The sequence below is a fragment of the Chiloscyllium punctatum genome, chromosome 30 (assembly GCF_047496795.1).
Source record: "Chiloscyllium punctatum isolate Juve2018m chromosome 30, sChiPun1.3, whole genome shotgun sequence".
Taxonomy (NCBI): domain Eukaryota; kingdom Metazoa; phylum Chordata; class Chondrichthyes; order Orectolobiformes; family Hemiscylliidae; genus Chiloscyllium; species Chiloscyllium punctatum.
Window position 1 is genome coordinate 81,207 of NC_092768.1, and position 19,635 is coordinate 100,841.

The window sequence follows — 19,635 nt, forward strand, 5'->3', positions numbered from 1 at the left end:
CATATGGGACTTCTTGCTCCACCGTCCCCCAGGAGCACTGCTCTCTTATGAGGAAGCGATTGAACCTGAGGGGACGAGCTTGAAAAGGGAAAGATTTCATGCTGAGTCCATTTGGCAGTGGGAATTGAAGCCAGGCTGTTGGATTTGTGCTGTATAACAGGCCAGCGTATGAATCAGTTTGTTAGACGCAGGTAAAGGGAGAGCGCGTGGACCGGCAGCAGACTTCTCGAGAGAAGTGCAAATGAAAACCTTTAAGCAACCGGTAGCGAAAAATCGACGTGAGTCTTTTTACCCCATCGAATAAAAATGGGGTTAGCTCCACTCAAAATTGAAATCGGCACTCCTGCATTGAGATATGGAGCTGGCCTCTCAAAATGCCGCAGACTCCCCGGCGGGGAATTGAACCCCGGTCTCCCGCGTGACAGGCGGGGATACTAACCACTATACTACCGAGGATTGGACGACAGCGCGCTCTGTCGCATCCGTATTAGGTAGAATGTTCTTATGTGAAATTTGGATTTTGTTGTCAATTTGAGTTCTTCTTTAGATCATCTTCTACCTCTGTGGAGATGATTAAGGGAATAGTTATTGTTGTTTTCATGTTTTATTATTTGACTATCTATCTTTCAAGTAATCCGCCGCCGCTGCTGCTGCTGCTGTAAAACAGCCTTTTCGTTGTGCCCTACCGTCTGTGTTAAACTTCGTCTGCTGCTGATCCACGCGCTCTCTCCCATTACCTGCTTCTAACAAACTGATTTGTGTACGACAGCACAAATCCAACAGCCTGGCTTCAATTCCCACTGCCAAATGGACTCAGCACGAAAGCTTCCCCTTTTCAAGCTCGTCCCCTCAGGTTCTACTACCACCCATCAATCGCTTCCTCATCAGAGAGCAGTGCTCCCGGAGGACGGTGGGGTGACTTTACTGTACGCTGCATCAGATCTCTCAGCCATGCATTTAACATCGAAACATAGAAATTAAGTGCAGGAGTAGGCCATTCAGCCCTTCAAGTCAGGCAGAATCCGAGGAGCAGGAAAATCAGGATGCTGCCTGACTTGCTTCGCGTTTCCAGCGCCACTCTGATCGAGACTCTGATTTCCAGCGCCACTCTGATCGAGATTCTGATTTCCAGCGCCACTCTGATCGAGACTCTGATTTCCAGCAACTGCAGTCCTCACTTGTTCCATTCAGCCCTTCAAGACATCACCACCATTCAATGTGATCATGACTGAACATGTAATTTCAGTAACCACTCCACTCCAGCTTCCTCTCCTTCCTCTTCCTCCCCTGGATCCCTTTAGCTGCAAGGTCTACGTCCGGCTCCCTCTTGAGTGTATCTCACAAACCGGCATAGCCGCATCTTCCTGTGGGAGACAAGTCCACAGGTTCACCACTCTCTGAGAGAAAAATTCTTCCTGAATCGCTTGCCCTTCGTTCGGAGACTGTGACCCCTGGTTCTGGACGCCCCCAACATTGGGAACCGGTGAACTTTTGCTGGGATCCCTCAGTACCAAGCATGGATCTGCATGGGTTTCTCTTCAGAAGGGTCAGTGTGAATGGCCTGCTTCCACACTGTGGTGCTCCTATGATGCCAACAGTGTAGGTTGAGTACCTGCACGTGCTTTCTCAAGCTTGCCTCTGTGTTGACCTTCATGTTAACCCAGCCACTGGGCTTTGTCCTTCTATCGAGAAGAGCAGACGATGCCACTCAGATGACTTTGACTTTCCACTGTGGGTGTAGTACAGTCTGCCAGCAGCAGGGGATGGTGTTGCATCACCTTAATGGCAGGACCGGGTCCAAACTCTGAGGGGTCTGACCCCTTTTTGATTGGAGCGAGGGAGAGGGGAAAGCTCACTGTCATTTGTCGCTACCGGTTGCTTAAAGGTTTTAATTTGCACCCCATTTGCGTGGGAGTTATATGCCCACTGACGGGACGAAGTGACAACAAAATCAGAGTGGGAAACAGAAATTGCTGGAGCAAGTCAGCATCTGGAGTGGGGGTGGGGGAAGGGGAAGAAAGCAGACAAGGTTTCTGGTCCGGTGAGCCTTCTTGAGGACGGCAGTTTTCATTTGTCGCCAAAAAAGGAGGAAGTCTGAAATGATCATCTCCTTGGTAGATGAAAGGACAAGTTGGCCAGGGAGAGCAGAATTGAGAGTATCGTAGGTTTTGTTTGTTGACAAGAGCAGACCGCTCGGCCCTGGGAACGCACGCCTTTGGAGCGAACGGACGGGACTTGAAATCGGCACTCTTGCATTGAGATATGGAGCTGGCCTCTCAAAATGCCGCAGACTCCCCGGCGGGGAATTGAACCCCGGTCTCCCGCGTGACAGGCGGGGATACTAACCACAATACTACCGAGGATTGGACGACAGCGCGCTCTGTCGCATCCGTATTAGGTAGAATGTTCTTATGTGAAATTTGGATTTTGTTGTCAATTTGAGTTCTTCTTTAGATCATCTTCTACCTCTGTGGAGATGATTAAGGGAATAGTTATTGTTGTTTTCATGTTTTATTATTTGACTATCTATCTTTCAAGTAATCCGCCGCCGCTGCTGCTGCTGCTGTAAAACAGCCTTTTCGTTGTGCCCTACCGTCTGTGTTAAACTTCGTCTGCTGCTGATCCACGCGCTCTCTCCCATTACCTGCTTCTAACAAACTGATTTGTGTACGACAGCACAAATCCAACAGCCTGGCTTCAATTCCCACTGCCAAATGGACTCAGCACGAAAGCTTCCCCTTTTCAAGCTCGTCCCCTCAGGTTCTACTACCACCCATCAATCGCTTCCTCATCAGAGAGCAGTGCTCCCGGAGGACGGTGGGGTGACTTTACTGTACGCTGCATCAGATCTCTCAGCCATGCATTTAACATCGAAACATAGAAATTAAGTGCAGGAGTAGGCCATTCAGCCCTTCAAGTCAGGCAGAATCCGAGGAGCAGGAAAATCAGGATGCTGCCTGACTTGCTTCGCGTTTCCAGCGCCACTCTGATCGAGACTCTGATTTCCAGCGCCACTCTGATCGAGACTCTGATTTCCAGCGCCACTCTGATCGAGACTCTGATTTCCATCAACTGCAGTCCTCACTTGTTCCATTCAGCCCTTCAAGACATCACCACCATTCAATGTGATCATGACTGAACATGTAATTTCAGTAACCACTCCACTCCAGCTTCCTCTCCTTCCTCTTCCTCCCCTGGATCCCTTTAGCTGCAAGGTCTACGTCCGGCTCCCTCTTGAGTGTATCTCACAAACCGGCATAGCCGCATCTTCCTGTGGGAGACAAGTCCACAGGTTCACCACTCTCTGAGAGAAAAATTCTTCCTGAATCGCTTGCCCTTCGTTCGGAGACTGTCACCCCTGGTTCTGGACGTCCCCAACATTGGGAACCGGTGAACTTTTGCTGGGATCCCTCAGTACCAAGCATGGATCTGCATGGGTTTCTCTTCAGAAGGGTCAGTGTGAATGGCCTGCTTCCACACTGTGGTGCTCCTATGATGCCAACAGTGTAGGTTGAGTACCTGCACGTGCTTTCTCAAGCTTGCCTCTGTGTTGACCTTCATGTTAACCCAGCCACTGGGCTTTGTCCTTCTATCGAGAAGAGCAGACGATGCCACTCAGATGACTTTGACTTTCCACTGTGGGTGTAGTACAGTCTGCCAGCAGCAGGGGATGGTGTTGCATCACCTTAATGGCAGGACCGGGTCCAAACTCTGAGGGGTCTGACCCCTTTTTGATTGGAGCGAGGGAGAGGGGAAAGCTCACTGTCATTTGTCGCTACCGGTTGCTTAAAGGTTTTAATTTGCACCCCATTTGCGTGGGAGTTATATGCCCACTGACGGGACGAAGTGACAACAAAATCAGAGTGGGAAAGAGAAATTGCTGGAGCAAGTCAGCATCTGGAGTGGGGGTCGGGGAAGGGGAAGAAAGCAGACAAGGTTTCTGGTCCGGTGAGCCTTCTTGAGGACGGCAGTTTTCATTTGTCGCCAAAAAAGGAGGAAGTCTGAAATGATCATCTCCTTGGTAGATGAAAGGACAAGTTGGCCAGGGAGAGCAGAATTGAGAGTATCGTAGGTTTTGTTTGTTGACAAGAGCAGACCGCTCGGCCCTGGGAACGCACGCCTTTGGAGCGAACGGACGGGACTTGAAATCGGCACTCTTGCATTGAGATATGGAGCTGGCCTCTCAAAATGCCGCAGACTCCCCGGCGGGGAATTGAACCCCGGTCTCCCGCGTGACAGGCGGGGATACTAACCACTATACTACCGAGGATTGGACGACAGCGCGCTCTGTCGCATCCGTATTAGGTAGAATGTTCTTATGTGAAATTTGGATTTTGTTGTCAATTTGAGTTCTTCTTTAGATCATCTTCTACCTCTGTGGAGATGATTAAGGGAATAGTTATTGTTGTTTTCATGTTTTATTATTTGACTATCTATCTTTCAAGTAATCCGCCGCCGCTGCTGCTGCTGCTGTAAAACAGCCTTTTCGTTGTGCCCTACCGTCTGTGTTAAACTTCGTCTGCTGCTGATCCACGCGCTCTCTCCCATTACCTGCTTCTAACAAACTGATTTGTGTACGACAGCACAAATCCAACAGCCTGGCTTCAATTCCCACTGCCAAATGGACTCAGCACGAAAGCTTCCCCTTTTCAAGCTCGTCCCCTCAGGTTCTACTACCACCCATCAATCGCTTCCTCATCAGAGAGCAGTGCTCCCGGAGGACGGTGGGGTGACTTTACTGTACGCTGCATCAGATCTCTCAGCCATGCATTTAACATCGAAACATAGAAATTAAGTGCAGGAGTAGGCCATTCAGCCCTTCAAGTCAGGCAGAATCCGAGGAGCAGGAAAATCAGGATGCTGCCTGACTTGCTTCGCGTTTCCAGCGCCACTCTGATCGAGACTCTGATTTCCAGCGCCACTCTGATCGAGACTCTGATTTCCAGCGCCACTCTGATCGAGACTCTGATTTCCATCAACTGCAGTCCTCACTTGTTCCATTCAGCCCTTCAAGACATCACCACCATTCAATGTGATCATGACTGAACATGTAATTTCAGTAACCACTCCACTCCAGCTTCCTCTCCTTCCTCTTCCTCCCCTGGATCCCTTTAGCTGCAAGGTCTACGTCCGGCTCCCTCTTGAGTGTATCTCACAAACCGGCATAGCCGCATCTTCCTGTGGGAGACAAGTCCACAGGTTCACCACTCTCTGAGAGAAAAATTCTTCCTGAATCGCTTGCCCTTCGTTCGGAGACTGTGACCCCTGGTTCTGGACGCCCCCAACATTGGGAACCGGTGAACGTTTGCTGGGATCCCTCAGTACCAAGCATGGATCTGCATGGGTTTCTCTTCAGAAGGGTCAGTGTGAATGGCCTGCTTCCACACTGTGGTGCTCCTATGATGCCAACAGTGTAGGTTGAGTACCTGCACGTGCTTTCTCAAGCTTGCCTCTGTGTTGACCTTCATGTTAACCCAGCCACTGGGCTTTGTCCTTCTATCGAGAAGAGCAGACGATGCCACTCAGATGACTTTGACTTTCCACTGTGGGTGTAGTACAGTCTGCCAGCAGCAGGGGATGGTGTTGCATCACCTTAATGGCAGGACCGGGTCCAAACTCTGAGGGGTCTGACCCCTTTTTGATTGGAGCGAGGGAGAGGGGAAAGCTCACTGTCATTTGTCGCTACCGGTTGCTTAAAGGTTTTAATTTGCACCCCATTTGCGTGGGAGTTATATGCCCACTGACGGGACGAAGTGACAACAAAATCAGAGTGGGAAAGAGAAATTGCTGGAGCAAGTCAGCATCTGGAGTGGGGGTCGGGGAAGGGGAAGAAAGCAGACAAGGTTTCTGGTCCGGTGAGCCTTCTTGAGGACGGCAGTTTTCATTTGTCGCCAAAAAAGGAGGAAGTCTGAAATGATCATCTCCTTGGTAGATGAAAGGACAAGTTGGCCAGGGAGAGCAGAATTGAGAGTATCGTAGGTTTTGTTTGTTGACAAGAGCAGACCGCTCGGCCCTGGGAACGCACGCCTTTGGAGCGAACGGACGGGACTTGAAATCGGCACTCTTGCATTGAGATATGGAGCTGGCCTCTCAAAATGCCGCAGACTCCCCGGCGGGGAATTGAACCCCGGTCTCCCGCGTGACAGGCGGGGATACTAACCACTATACTACCGAGGATTGGACGACAGCGCGCTCTGTCGCATCCGTATTAGGTAGAATGTTCTTATGTGAAATTTGGATTCTGTTGTCAATTTGAGTTCTTCTTTAGATCATCTTCTACCTCTGTGGAGATGATTAAGGGAATAGTTATTGTTGTTTTCATGTTTTATTATTTGACTATCTATCTTTCAAGTAATCCGCCGCCGCTGCTGCTGCTGCTGTAAAACAGCCTTTTCGTTGTGCCCTACCGTCTGTGTTAAACTTCGTCTGCTGCTGATCCACGCGCTCTCTCCCATTACCTGCTTCTAACAAACTGATTTGTGTACGACAGCACAAATCCAACAGCCTGGCTTCAATTCCCACTGCCAAATGGACTCAGCACGAAAGCTTCCCCTTTTCAAGCTCGTCCCCTCAGGTTCTACTACCACCCATCAATCGCTTCCTCATCAGAGAGCAGTGCTCCCGGAGGACGGTGGGGTGACTTTACTGTACGCTGCATCAGATCTCTCAGCCATGCATTTAACATCGAAACATAGAAATTAAGTGCAGGAGTAGGCCATTCAGCCCTTCAAGTCAGGCAGAATCCGAGGAGCAGGAAAATCAGGATGCTGCCTGACTTGCTTCGCGTTTCCAGCGCCACTCTGATCGAGACTCTGATTTCCAGCGCCACTCTGATCGAGATTCTGATTTCCAGCGCCACTCTGATCGAGACTCTGATTTCCAGCAACTGCAGTCCTCACTTGTTCCATTCAGCCCTTCAAGACATCACCACCATTCAATGTGATCATGACTGAACATGTAATTTCAGTAACCACTCCACTCCAGCTTCCTCTCCTTCCTCTTCCTCCCCTGGATCCCTTTAGCTGCAAGGTCTACGTCCGGCTCCCTCTTGAGTGTATCTCACAAACCGGCATAGCCGCATCTTCCTGTGGGAGACAAGTCCACAGGTTCACCACTCTCTGAGAGAAAAATTCTTCCTGAATCGCTTGCCCTTCGTTCGGAGACTGTGACCCCTGGTTCTGGACGCCCCCAACATTGGGAACCGGTGAACTTTTGCTGGGATCCCTCAGTACCAAGCATGGATCTGCATGGGTTTCTCTTCAGAAGGGTCAGTGTGAATGGCCTGCTTCCACACTGTGGTGCTCCTATGATGCCAACAGTGTAGGTTGAGTACCTGCACGTGCTTTCTCAAGCTTGCCTCTGTGTTGACCTTCATGTTAACCCAGCCACTGGGCTTTGTCCTTCTATCGAGAAGAGCAGACGATGCCACTCAGATGACTTTGACTTTCCACTGTGGGTGTAGTACAGTCTGCCAGCAGCAGGGGATGGTGTTGCATCACCTTAATGGCAGGACCGGGTCCAAACTCTGAGGGGTCTGACCCCTTTTTGATTGGAGCGAGGGAGAGGGGAAAGCTCACTGTCATTTGTCGCTACCGGTTGCTTAAAGGTTTTAATTTGCACCCCATTTGCGTGGGAGTTATATGCCCACTGACGGGACGAAGTGACAACAAAATCAGAGTGGGAAACAGAAATTGCTGGAGCAAGTCAGCATCTGGAGTGGGGGTGGGGGAAGGGGAAGAAAGCAGACAAGGTTTCTGGTCCGGTGAGCCTTCTTGAGGACGGCAGTTTTCATTTGTCGCCAAAAAAGGAGGAAGTCTGAAATGATCATCTCCTTGGTAGATGAAAGGACAAGTTGGCCAGGGAGAGCAGAATTGAGAGTATCGTAGGTTTTGTTTGTTGACAAGAGAAGACCGCTCGGCCCTGGGAACGCACGCCTTTGGAGCGAACGGACGGGACTTGAAATCGGCACTCTTGCATTGAGATATGGAGCTGGCCTCTCAAAATGCCGCAGACTCCCCGGCGGGGAATTGAACGCCGGTCTCCCGCGTGACAGGCGGGGATACTAACCACTATACGACCGAGGATTGGACGACAGCGCGCTCTGTCGCATCCGTATTAGGTAGAATGTTCTTATGTGAAATTTGGATTTTGTTGTCAATTTGAGTTCTTCTTTAGATCATCTTCTACCTCTGTGGAGATGATTAAGGGAATAGTTATTGTTGTTTTCATGTTTTATTATTTGACTATCTATCTTTCAAGTAATCCGCCGCCGCTGCTGCTGCTGCTGTAAAACAGCCTTTTCGTTGTGCCCTACCGTCTGTGTTAAACTTCGTCTGCTGCTGATCCACGCGCTCTCTCCCATTACCTGCTTCTAACAAACTGATTTGTGTACGACAGCACAAATCCAACAGCCTGGCTTCAATTCCCACTGCCAAATGGACTCAGCACGAAAGCTTCCCCTTTTCAAGCTCGTCCCCTCAGGTTCTACTACCACCCATCAATCGCTTCCTCATCAGAGAGCAGTGCTCCGGGAGGACGGTGGGGTGACTTTACTGTACGCTGCATCAGATCTCTCAGCCATGCATTTAACATCGAAACATAGAAATTAAGTGCAGGAGTAGGCCATTCAGCCCTTCAAGTCAGGCAGAATCCGAGGAGCAGGAAAATCAGGATGCTGCCTGACTTGCTTCGCGTTTCCAGCGCCACTCTGATCGAGACTCTGATTTCCAGCGCCACTCTGATCGAGATTCTGATTTCCAGCGCCACTCTGATCGAGACTCTGATTTCCAGCAACTGCAGTCCTCACTTGTTCCATTCAGTCCTTCAAGACATCACCACCATTCAATGTGATCATGACTGAACATGTAATTTCAGTAACCACTCCACTCCAGCTTCCTCTCCTTCCTCTTCCTCCCCTGGATCCCTTTAGCTGCAAGGTCTACGTCCGGCTCCCTCTTGAGTGTATCTCACAAACCGGCATAGCCGCATCTTCCTGTGGGAGACAAGTCCACAGGTTCACCACTCTCTGAGAGAAAAATTCTTCCTGAATCGCTTGCCCTTCGTTCGGAGACTGTGACCCCTGGTTCTGGACGCCCCCAACATTGGGAACCGGTGAACTTTTGCTGGGATCCCTCAGTACCAAGCATGGATCTGCATGGGTTTCTCTTCAGAAGGGTCAGTGTGAATGGCCTGCTTCCACACTGTGGTGCTCCTATGATGCCAACAGTGTAGGTTGAGTACCTGCACGTGCTTTCTCAAGCTTGCCTCTGTGTTGACCTTCATGTTAACCCAGCCACTGGGCTTTGTCCTTCTATCGAGAAGAGCAGACGATGCCACTCAGATGACTTTGACTTTCCACTGTGGGTGTAGTACAGTCTGCCAGCAGCAGGGGATGGTGTTGCATCACCTTAATGGCAGGACCGGGTCCAAACTCTGAGGGGTCTGACCCCTTTTTGATTGGAGCGAGGGAGAGGGGAAAGCTCACTGTCATTTGTCGCTACCGGTTGCTTAAAGGTTTTAATTTGCACCCCATTTGCGTGGGAGTTATATGCCCACTGACGGGACGAAGTGACAACAAAATCAGAGTGGGAAACAGAAATTGCTGGAGCAAGTCAGCATCTGGAGTGGGGGTGGGGGAAGGGGAAGAAAGCAGACAAGGTTTCTGGTCCGGTGAGCCTTCTTGAGGACGGCAGTTTTCATTTGTCGCCAAAAAAGGAGGAAGTCTGAAATGATCATCTCCTTGGTAGATGAAAGGACAAGTTGGCCAGGGAGAGCAGAATTGAGAGTATCGTAGGTTTTGTTTGTTGACAAGAGAAGACCGCTCGGCCCTGGGAACGCACGCCTTTGGAGCGAACGGACGGGACTTGAAATCGGCACTCTTGCATTGAGATATGGAGCTGGCCTCTCAAAATGCCGCAGACTCCCCGGCGGGGAATTGAACCCCGGTCTCCCGCGTGACAGGCGGGGATACTAACCACTATACTACCGAGGATTGGACGACAGCGCGCTCTGTCGCATCCGTATTAGGTAGAATGTTCTTATGTGAAATTTGGATTTTGTTGTCAATTTGAGTTCTTCTTTAGATCATCTTCTACCTCTGTGGAGATGATTAAGGGAATAGTTATTGTTGTTTTCATGTTTTATTATTTGACTATCTATCTTTCAAGTAATCCGCCGCCGCTGCTGCTGCTGCTGTAAAACAGCCTTTTCGTTGTGCCCTACCGTCTGTGTTAAACTTCGTCTGCTGCTGATCCACGCGCTCTCTCCCATTACCTGCTTCTAACAAACTGATTTGTGTACGACAGCACAAATCCAACAGCCTGGCTTCAATTCCCACTGCCAAATGGACTCAGCACGAAAGCTTCCCCTTTTCAAGCTCGTCCCCTCAGGTTCTACTACCACCCATCAATCGCTTCCTCATCAGAGAGCAGTGCTCCCGGAGGACGGTGGGGTGACTTTACTGTACGCTGCATCAGATCTCACAGCCATGCATTTAACATCGAAACATAGAAATTAAGTGCAGGAGTAGGCCATTCAGCCCTTCAAGTCAGGCAGAATCCGAGGAGCAGGAAAATCAGGATGCTGCCTGACTTGCTTCGCGTTTCCAGCGCCACTCTGATCGAGACTCTGATTTCCAGCAACTGCAGTCCTCACTTGTTCCATTCAGCCCTTCAAGACATCACCACCATTCAATGTGATCATGACTGAACATGTAATTTCAGTAACCACTCCAGCTTCCTCTCCGTACCCCTGGATCCCTTTAGCTGCAAGGTCTACGTCCGGCTCCCTCTTGAGTGTATCTCACAAACCGGCATAGCCGCATCTTCCTGTGGGAGACAAGTCCACAGGTTCACCACTCTCTGAGAGAAAAATTCTTCCTGAATCGCTTGCCCTTCGTTCGGAGACTGTGACCCCTGGTTCTGGACGCCCCCAACATTGGGAACCGGTGAACGTTTGCTGGGATCCCTCAGTACCAAGCATGGATCTGCATGGGTTTCTCTTCAGAAGGGTCAGTGTGAATGGCCTGCTTCCACACTGTGGTGCTCCTATGATGCCAACAGTGTAGGTTGAGTACCTGCACGTGCTTTCTCAAGCTTGCCTCTGTGTTGACCTTCATGTTAACCCAGCCACTGGGCTTTGTCCTTCTATCGAGAAGAGCAGACGATGCCACTCAGATGACTTTGACTTTCCACTGTGGGTGTAGTACAGTCTGCCAGCAGCAGGGGATGGTGTTGCATCACCTTAATGGCAGGACCGGGTCCAAACTCTGAGGGGTCTGACCCCTTTTTGATTGGAGCGAGGGAGAGGGGAAAGCTCACTGTCATTTGTCGCTACCGGTTGCTTAAAGGTTTTAATTTGCACCCCATTTGCGTGGGAGTTATATGCCCACTGACGGGACGAAGTGACAACAAAATCAGAGTGGGAAACAGAAATTGCTGGAGCAAGTCAGCATCTGGAGTGGGGGTGGGGGAAGGGGAAGAAAGCAGACAAGGTTTCTGGTCCGGTGAGCCTTCTTGAGGACGGCAGTTTTCATTTGTCGCCAAAAAAGGAGGAAGTCTGAAATGATCATCTCCTTGGTAGATGAAAGGACAAGTTGGCCAGGGAGAGCAGAATTGAGAGTATCGTAGGTTTTGTTTGTTGACAAGAGAAGACCGCTCGGCCCTGGGAACGCACGCCTTTGGAGCGAACGGACGGGACTTGAAATCGGCACTCTTGCATTGAGATATGGAGCTGGCCTCTCAAAATGCCGCAGACTCCCCGGCGGGGAATTGAACCCCGGTCTCCCGCGTGACAGGCGGGGATACTAACCACTATACTACCGAGGATTGGACGACAGCGCGCTCTGTCGCATCCGTATTAGGTAGAATGTTCTTATGTGAAATTTGGATTTTGTTGTCAATTTGAGTTCTTCTTTAGATCATCTTCTACCTCTGTGGAGATGATTAAGGGAATAGTTATTGTTGTTTTCATGTTTTATTATTTGACTATCTATCTTTCAAGTAATCCGCCGCCGCTGCTGCTGCTGCTGTAAAACAGCCTTTTCGTTGTGCCCTACCGTCTGTGTTAAACTTCGTCTGCTGCTGATCCACGCGCTCTCTCCCATTACCTGCTTCTAACAAACTGATTTGTGTACGACAGCACAAATCCAACAGCCTGGCTTCAATTCCCACTGCCAAATGGACTCAGCACGAAAGCTTCCCCTTTTCAAGCTCGTCCCCTCAGGTTCTACTACCACCCATCAATCGCTTCCTCATCAGAGAGCAGTGCTCCCGGAGGACGGTGGGGTGACTTTACTGTACGCTGCATCAGATCTCTCAGCCATGCATTTAACATCGAAACATAGAAATTAAGTGCAGGAGTAGGCCATTCAGCCCTTCAAGTCAGGCAGAATCCGAGGAGCAGGAAAATCAGGATGCTGCCTGACTTGCTTCGCGTTTCCAGCGCCACTCTGATCGAGACTCTGATTTCCAGCAACTGCAGTCCTCACTTGTTCCATTCAGCCCTTCAAGACATCACCACCATTCAATGTGATCATGACTGAACATGTAATTTCAGTAACCACTCCAGCTTCCTCTCCGTACCCCTGGATCCCTTTAGCTGCAAGGTCTACGTCCGGCTCCCTCTTGAGTGTATCTCACAAACCGGCATAGCCGCATCTTCCTGTGGGAGACAAGTCCACAGGTTCACCACTCTCTGAGAGAAAAATTCTTCCTGAATCGCTTGCCCTTCGTTCGGAGACTGTGACCCCTGGTTCTGGACGCCCCCAACATTGGGAACCGGTGAACGTTTGCTGGGATCCCTCAGTACCAAGCATGGATCTGCATGGGTTTCTCTTCAGAAGGGTCAGTGTGAATGGCCTGCTTCCACACTGTGGTGCTCCTATGATGCCAACAGTGTAGGTTGAGTACCTGCACGTGCTTTCTCAAGCTTGCCTCTGTGTTGACCTTCATGTTAACCCAGCCACTGGGCTTTGTCCTTCTATCGAGAAGAGCAGACGATGCCACTCAGATGACTTTGACTTTCCACTGTGGGTGTAGTACAGTCTGCCAGCAGCAGGGGATGGTGTTGCATCACCTTAATGGCAGGACCGGGTCCAAACTCTGAGGGGTCTGACCCCTTTTTGATTGGAGCGAGGGAGAGGGGAAAGCTCACTGTCATTTGTCGCTACCGGTTGCTTAAAGGTTTTAATTTGCACCCCATTTGCGTGGGAGTTATATGCCCACTGACGGGACGAAGTGACAACAAAATCAGAGTGGGAAACAGAAATTGCTGGAGCAAGTCAGCATCTGGAGTGGGGGTGGGGGAAGGGGAAGAAAGCAGACAAGGTTTCTGGTCCGGTGAGCCTTCTTGAGGACGGCAGTTTTCATTTGTCGCCAAAAAAGGAGGAAGTCTGAAATGATCATCTCCTTGGTAGATGAAAGGACAAGTTGGCCAGGGAGAGCAGAATTGAGAGTATCGTAGGTTTTGTTTGTTGACAAGAGAAGACCGCTCGGCCCTGGGAACGCACGCCTTTGGAGCGAACGGACGGGACTTGAAATCGGCACTCTTGCATTGAGATATGGAGCTGGCCTCTCAAAATGCCGCAGACTCCCCGGCGGGGAATTGAACCCCGGTCTCCCGCGTGACAGGCGGGGATACTAACCACTATACTACCGAGGATTGGACGACAGCGCGCTCTGTCGCATCCGTATTAGGTAGAATGTTCTTATGTGAAATTTGGATTTTGTTGTCAATTTGAGTTCTTCTTTAGATCATCTTCTACCTCTGTGGAGATGATTAAGGGAATAGTTATTGTTGTTTTCATGTTTTATTATTTGACTATCTATCTTTCAAGTAATCCGCCGCCGCTGCTGCTGCTGCTGTAAAACAGCCTTTTCGTTGTGCCCTACCGTCTGTGTTAAACTTCGTCTGCTGCTGATCCACGCGCTCTCTCCCATTACCTGCTTCTAACAAACTGATTTGTGTACGACAGCACAAATCCAACAGCCTGGCTTCAATTCCCACTGCCAAATGGACTCAGCACGAAAGCTTCCCCTTTTCAAGCTCGTCCCCTCAGGTTCTACTACCACCCATCAATCGCTTCCTCATCAGAGAGCAGTGCTCCCGGAGGACGGTGGGGTGACTTTACTGTACGCTGCATCAGATCTCTCAGCCATGCATTTAACATCGAAACATAGAAATTAAGTGCAGGAGTAGGCCATTCAGCCCTTCAAGTCAGGCAGAATCCGAGGAGCAGGAAAATCAGGATGCTGCCTGACTTGCTTCGCGTTTCCAGCGCCACTCTGATCGAGACTCTGATTTCCAGCAACTGCAGTCCTCACTTGTTCCATTCAGCCCTTCAAGACATCACCACCATTCAATGTGATCATGACTGAACATGTAATTTCAGTAACCACTCCAGCTTCCTCTCCGTACCCCTGGATCCCTTTAGCTGCAAGGTCTACGTCCGGCTCCCTCTTGAGTGTATCTCACAAACCGGCATAGCCGCATCTTCCTGTGGGAGACAAGTCCACAGGTTCACCACTCTCTGAGAGAAAAATTCTTCCTGAATCGCTTGCCCTTCGTTCGGAGACTGTGACCCCTGGTTCTGGACGCCCCCAACATTGGGAACCGGTGAACGTTTGCTGGGATCCCTCAGTACCAAGCATGGATCTGCATGGGTTTCTCTTCAGAAGGGTCAGTGTGAATGGCCTGCTTCCACACTGTGGTGCTCCTATGATGCCAACAGTGTAGGTTGAGTACCTGCACGTGCTTTCTCAAGCTTGCCTCTGTGTTGACCTTCATGTTAACCCAGCCACTGGGCTTTGTCCTTCTATCGAGAAGAGCAGACGATGCCACTCAGATGACTTTGACTTTCCACTGTGGGTGTAGTACAGTCTGCCAGCAGCAGGGGATGGTGTTGCATCACCTTAATGGCAGGACCGGGTCCAAACTCTGAGGGGTCTGACCCCTTTTTGATTGGAGCGAGGGAGAGGGGAAAGCTCACTGTCATTTGTCGCTACCGGTTGCTTAAAGGTTTTAATTTGCACCCCATTTGCGTGGGAGTTATATGCCCACTGACGGGACGAAGTGACAACAAAATCAGAGTGGGAAACAGAAATTGCTGGAGCAAGTCAGCATCTGGAGTGGGGGTGGGGGAAGGGGAAGAAAGCAGACAAGGTTTCTGGTCCGGTGAGCCTTCTTGAGGACGGCAGTTTTCATTTGTCGCCAAAAAAGGAGGAAGTCTGAAATGATCATCTCCTTGGTAGATGAAAGGACAAGTTGGCCAGGGAGAGCAGAATTGAGAGTATCGTAGGTTTTGTTTGTTGACAAGAGAAGACCGCTCGGCCCTGGGAACGCACGCCTTTGGAGCGAACGGACGGGACTTGAAATCGGCACTCTTGCATTGAGATATGGAGCTGGCCTCTCAAAATGCCGCAGACTCCCCGGCGGGGAATTGAACCCCGGTCTCCCGCGTGACAGGCGGGGATACTAACCACTATACTACCGAGGATTGGACGACAGCGCGCTCTGTCGCATCCGTATTAGGTAGAATGTTCTTATGTGAAATTTGGATTTTGTTGTCAATTTGAGTTCTTCTTTAGATCATCTTCTACCTCTGTGGAGATGATTAAGGGAATAGTTATTGTTGTTTTCATGTTTTATTATTTGACTATCTATCTTTCAAGTAATCCGCCGCCGCTGCTGCTGCTGCTGTAAAACAGCCTTTTCGTTGTGCCCTACCGTCTGTGTTAAACTTCGTCTGCTGCTGATCCACGCGCTCTCTCCCATTACCTGCTTCTAACAAACTGATTTGTGTACGACAGCACAAATCCAACAGCCTGGCTTCAATTCCCACTGCCAAATGGACTCAGCACGAAAGCTTCCCCTTTTCAAGCTCGTCCCCTCAGGTTCTACTACCACCCATCAATCGCTTCCTCATCAGAGAGCAGTGCTCCCGGAGGACGGTGGGGTGACTTTACTGTACGCTGCATCAGATCTCTCAGCCATGCATTTAACATCGAAACATAGAAATTAAGTGCAGGAGTAGGCCATTCAGCCCTTCAAGTCAGGCAGAATCCGAGGAGCAGGAAAATCAGGATGCTGCCTGACTTGCTTCGCGTTTCCAGCGCCACTCTGATCGAGACTCTGATTTCCAGCGCCACTCTGATCGAGATTCTGATTTCCAGCGCCACTCTGATCGAGACTCTGATTTCCAGCAACTGCAGTCCTCACTTGTTCCATTCAGTCCTTCAAGACATCACCACCATTCAATGTGATCATGACTGAACATGTAATTTCAGTAACCACTCCACTCCAGCTTCCTCTCCTTCCTCTTCCTCCCCTGGATCCCTTTAGCTGCAAGGTCTACGTCCGGCTCCCTCTTGAGTGTATCTCACAAACCGGCATAGCCGCATCTTCCTGTGGGAGACAAGTCCACAGGTTCACCACTCTCTGAGAGAAAAATTCTTCCTGAATCGCTTGCCCTTCGTTCGGAGACTGTGACCCCTGGTTCTGGACGCCCCCAACATTGGGAACCGGTGAACTTTTGCTGGGATCCCTCAGTACCAAGCATGGATCTGCATGGGTTTCTCTTCAGAAGGGTCAGTGTGAATGGCCTGCTTCCACACTGTGGTGCTCCTATGATGCCAACAGTGTAGGTTGAGTACCTGCACGTGCTTTCTCAAGCTTGCCTCTGTGTTGACCTTCATGTTAACCCAGCCACTGGGCTTTGTCCTTCTATCGAGAAGAGCAGACGATGCCACTCAGATGACTTTGACTTTCCACTGTGGGTGTAGTACAGTCTGCCAGCAGCAGGGGATGGTGTTGCATCACCTTAATGGCAGGACCGGGTCCAAACTCTGAGGGGTCTGACCCCTTTTTGATTGGAGCGAGGGAGAGGGGAAAGCTCACTGTCATTTGTCGCTACCGGTTGCTTAAAGGTTTTAATTTGCACCCCATTTGCGTGGGAGTTATATGCCCACTGACGGGACGAAGTGACAACAAAATCAGAGTGGGAAACAGAAATTGCTGGAGCAAGTCAGCATCTGGAGTGGGGGTGGGGGAAGGGGAAGAAAGCAGACAAGGTTTCTGGTCCGGTGAGCCTTCTTGAGGACGGCAGTTTTCATTTGTCGCCAAAAAAGGAGGAAGTCTGAAATGATCATCTCCTTGGTAGATGAAAGGACAAGTTGGCCAGGGAGAGCAGAATTGAGAGTATCGTAGGTTTTGTTTGTTGACAAGAGCAGACCGCTCGGCCCTGGGAACGCACGCCTTTGGAGCGAACGGACGGGACTTGAAATCGGCACTCTTGCATTGAGATATGGAGCTGGCCTCTCAAAATGCCGCAGACTCCCCGGCGGGGAATTGAACCCCGGTCTCCCGCGTGACAGGCGGGGATACTAACCACAATACTACCGAGGATTGGACGACAGCGCGCTCTGTCGCATCCGTATTAGGTAGAATGTTCTTATGTGAAATTTGGATTTTGTTGTCAATTTGAGTTCTTCTTTAGATCATCTTCTACCTCTGTGGAGATGATTAAGGGAATAGTTATTGTTGTTTTCATGTTTTATTATTTGACTATCTATCTTTCAAGTAATCCGCCGCCGCTGCTGCTGCTGCTGTAAAACAGCCTTTTCGTTGTGCCCTACCGTCTGTGTTAAACTTCGTCTGCTGCTGATCCACGCGCTCTCTCCCATTACCTGCTTCTAACAAACTGATTTGTGTACGACAGCACAAATCCAACAGCCTGGCTTCAATTCCCACTGCCAAATGGACTCAGCACGAAAGCTTCCCCTTTTCAAGCTCGTCCCCTCAGGTTCTACTACCACCCATCAATCGCTTCCTCATCAGAGAGCAGTGCTCCCGGAGGACGGTGGGGTGACTTTACTGTACGCTGCATCAGATCTCACAGCCATGCATTTAACATCGAAACATAGAAATTAAGTGCAGGAGTAGGCCATTCAGCCCTTCAAGTCAGGCAGAATCCGAGGAGCAGGAAAATCAGGATGCTGCCTGACTTGCTTCGCGTTTCCAGCGCCACTCTGATCGAGACTCTGATTTCCAGCGCCACTCTGATCGAGACTCTGATTTCCAGCGCCACTCTGATCGAGACTCTGATTTCCATCAACTGCAGTCCTCACTTGTTCCATTCAGCCCTTCAAGACATCACCACCATTCAATGTGATCATGACTGAACATGTAATTTCAGTAACCACTCCACTCCAGCTTCCTCTCCTTCCTCTTCCTCCCCTGGATCCCTTTAGCTGCAAGGTCTACGTCCGGCTCCCTCTTGAGTGTATCTCACAAACCGGCATAGCCGCATCTTCCTGTGGGAGACAAGTCCACAGGTTCACCACTCTCTGAGAGAAAAATTCTTCCTGAATCGCTTGCCCTTCGTTCGGAGACTGTGACCCCTGGTTCTGGACGCCCCCAACATTGGGAACCGGTGAACTTTTGCTGGGATCCCTCAGTACCAAGCATGGATCTGCATGGGTTTCTCTTCAGAAGGGTCAGTGTGAATGGCCTGCTTCCACACTGTGGTGCTCCTATGATGCCAACAGTGTAGGTTGAGTACCTGCACGTGCTTTCTCAAGCTTGCCTCTGTGTTGACCTTCATGTTAACCCAGCCACTGGGCTTTGTCCTTCTATCGAGAAGAGCAGACGATGCCACTCAGATGACTTTGACTTTCCACTGTGGGTGTAGTACAGTCTGCCAGCAGCAGGGGATGGTGTTGCATCACCTTAATGGCAGGACCGGGTCCAAACTCTGAGGGGTCTGACCCCTTTTTGATTGGAGCGAGGGAGAGGGGAAAGCTCACTGTCATTTGTCGCTACCGGTTGCTTAAAGGTTTTAATTTGCACCCCATTTGCGTGGGAGTTATATGCCCACTGACGGGACGAAGTGACAACAAAATCAGAGTGGGAAACAGAAATTGCTGGAGCAAGTCAGCATCTGGAGTGGGGGTGGGGGAAGGGGAAGAAAGCAGACAAGGTTTCTGGTCCGGTGAGCCTTCTTGAGGACGGCAGTTTTCATTTGTCGCCAAAAAAGGAGGAAGTCTGAAATGATCATCTCCTTGGTAGATGAAAGGACAAGTTGGCCAGGGAGAGCAGAATTGAGAGTATCGTAGGTTTTGTTTGTTGACAAGAGAAGACCGCTCGGCCCTGGGAACGCACGCCTTTGGAGCGAACGGACGGGACTTGAAATCGGCACTCTTGCATTGAGATATGGAGCTGGCCTCTCAAAATGCCGCAGACTCCCCGGCGGGGAATTGAACGCCGGTCTCCCGCGTGACAGGCGGGGATACTAACCACTATACGACCGAGGATTGGACGACAGCGCGCTCTGTCGCATCCGTATTAGGTAGAATGTTCTTATGTGAAATTTGGATTTTGTTGTCAATTTGAGTTCTTCTTTAGATCATCTTCTACCTCTGTGGAGATGATTAAGGGAATAGTTATTGTTGTTTTCATGTTTTATTATTTGACTATCTATCTTTCAAGTAATCCGCCGCCGCTGCTGCTGCTGCTGTAAAACAGCCTTTTCGTTGTGCCCTACCGTCTGTGTTAAACTTCGTCTGCTGCTGATCCACGCGCTCTCTCCCATTACCTGCTTCTAACAAACTGATTTGTGTACGACAGCACAAATCCAACAGC

At 50.1% G+C, this 19,635-nt stretch overlaps 9 non-coding genes across 9 annotated transcripts; all 9 read right to left on the reverse strand.

Annotated features, from left to right (window-relative positions):
* Positions 1-384: 384 nt before the first annotated feature.
* On the reverse strand, positions 385-456 carry trnad-guc (transfer RNA aspartic acid (anticodon GUC)). Its single transcript has one exon. It is a non-coding gene; the product is annotated as a tRNA-Asp (tRNA).
* A 1,835-nt stretch (positions 457-2,291) lies between these two features.
* On the reverse strand, positions 2,292-2,363 carry trnad-guc (transfer RNA aspartic acid (anticodon GUC)). Its single transcript has one exon. It is a non-coding gene; the product is annotated as a tRNA-Asp (tRNA).
* Positions 2,364-4,198: 1,835 nt separating this feature from the next.
* On the reverse strand, positions 4,199-4,270 carry trnad-guc (transfer RNA aspartic acid (anticodon GUC)). Its single transcript has one exon. It is a non-coding gene; the product is annotated as a tRNA-Asp (tRNA).
* A 1,835-nt stretch (positions 4,271-6,105) lies between these two features.
* trnad-guc (transfer RNA aspartic acid (anticodon GUC)) lies at positions 6,106-6,177 on the reverse strand. The gene has a single exon. It is a non-coding gene; the product is annotated as a tRNA-Asp (tRNA).
* A 3,742-nt stretch (positions 6,178-9,919) lies between these two features.
* Positions 9,920-9,991, reverse strand: trnad-guc (transfer RNA aspartic acid (anticodon GUC)). The gene has a single exon. It is a non-coding gene; the product is annotated as a tRNA-Asp (tRNA).
* Positions 9,992-11,753: 1,762 nt separating this feature from the next.
* Positions 11,754-11,825, reverse strand: trnad-guc (transfer RNA aspartic acid (anticodon GUC)). The gene has a single exon. It is a non-coding gene; the product is annotated as a tRNA-Asp (tRNA).
* Positions 11,826-13,587: 1,762 nt separating this feature from the next.
* On the reverse strand, positions 13,588-13,659 carry trnad-guc (transfer RNA aspartic acid (anticodon GUC)). The gene has a single exon. It is a non-coding gene; the product is annotated as a tRNA-Asp (tRNA).
* A 1,762-nt stretch (positions 13,660-15,421) lies between these two features.
* Positions 15,422-15,493, reverse strand: trnad-guc (transfer RNA aspartic acid (anticodon GUC)). The gene has a single exon. It is a non-coding gene; the product is annotated as a tRNA-Asp (tRNA).
* Positions 15,494-17,328: 1,835 nt separating this feature from the next.
* On the reverse strand, positions 17,329-17,400 carry trnad-guc (transfer RNA aspartic acid (anticodon GUC)). Its single transcript has one exon. It is a non-coding gene; the product is annotated as a tRNA-Asp (tRNA).
* Between the last annotated feature and the right edge of the window lie 2,235 nt (positions 17,401-19,635).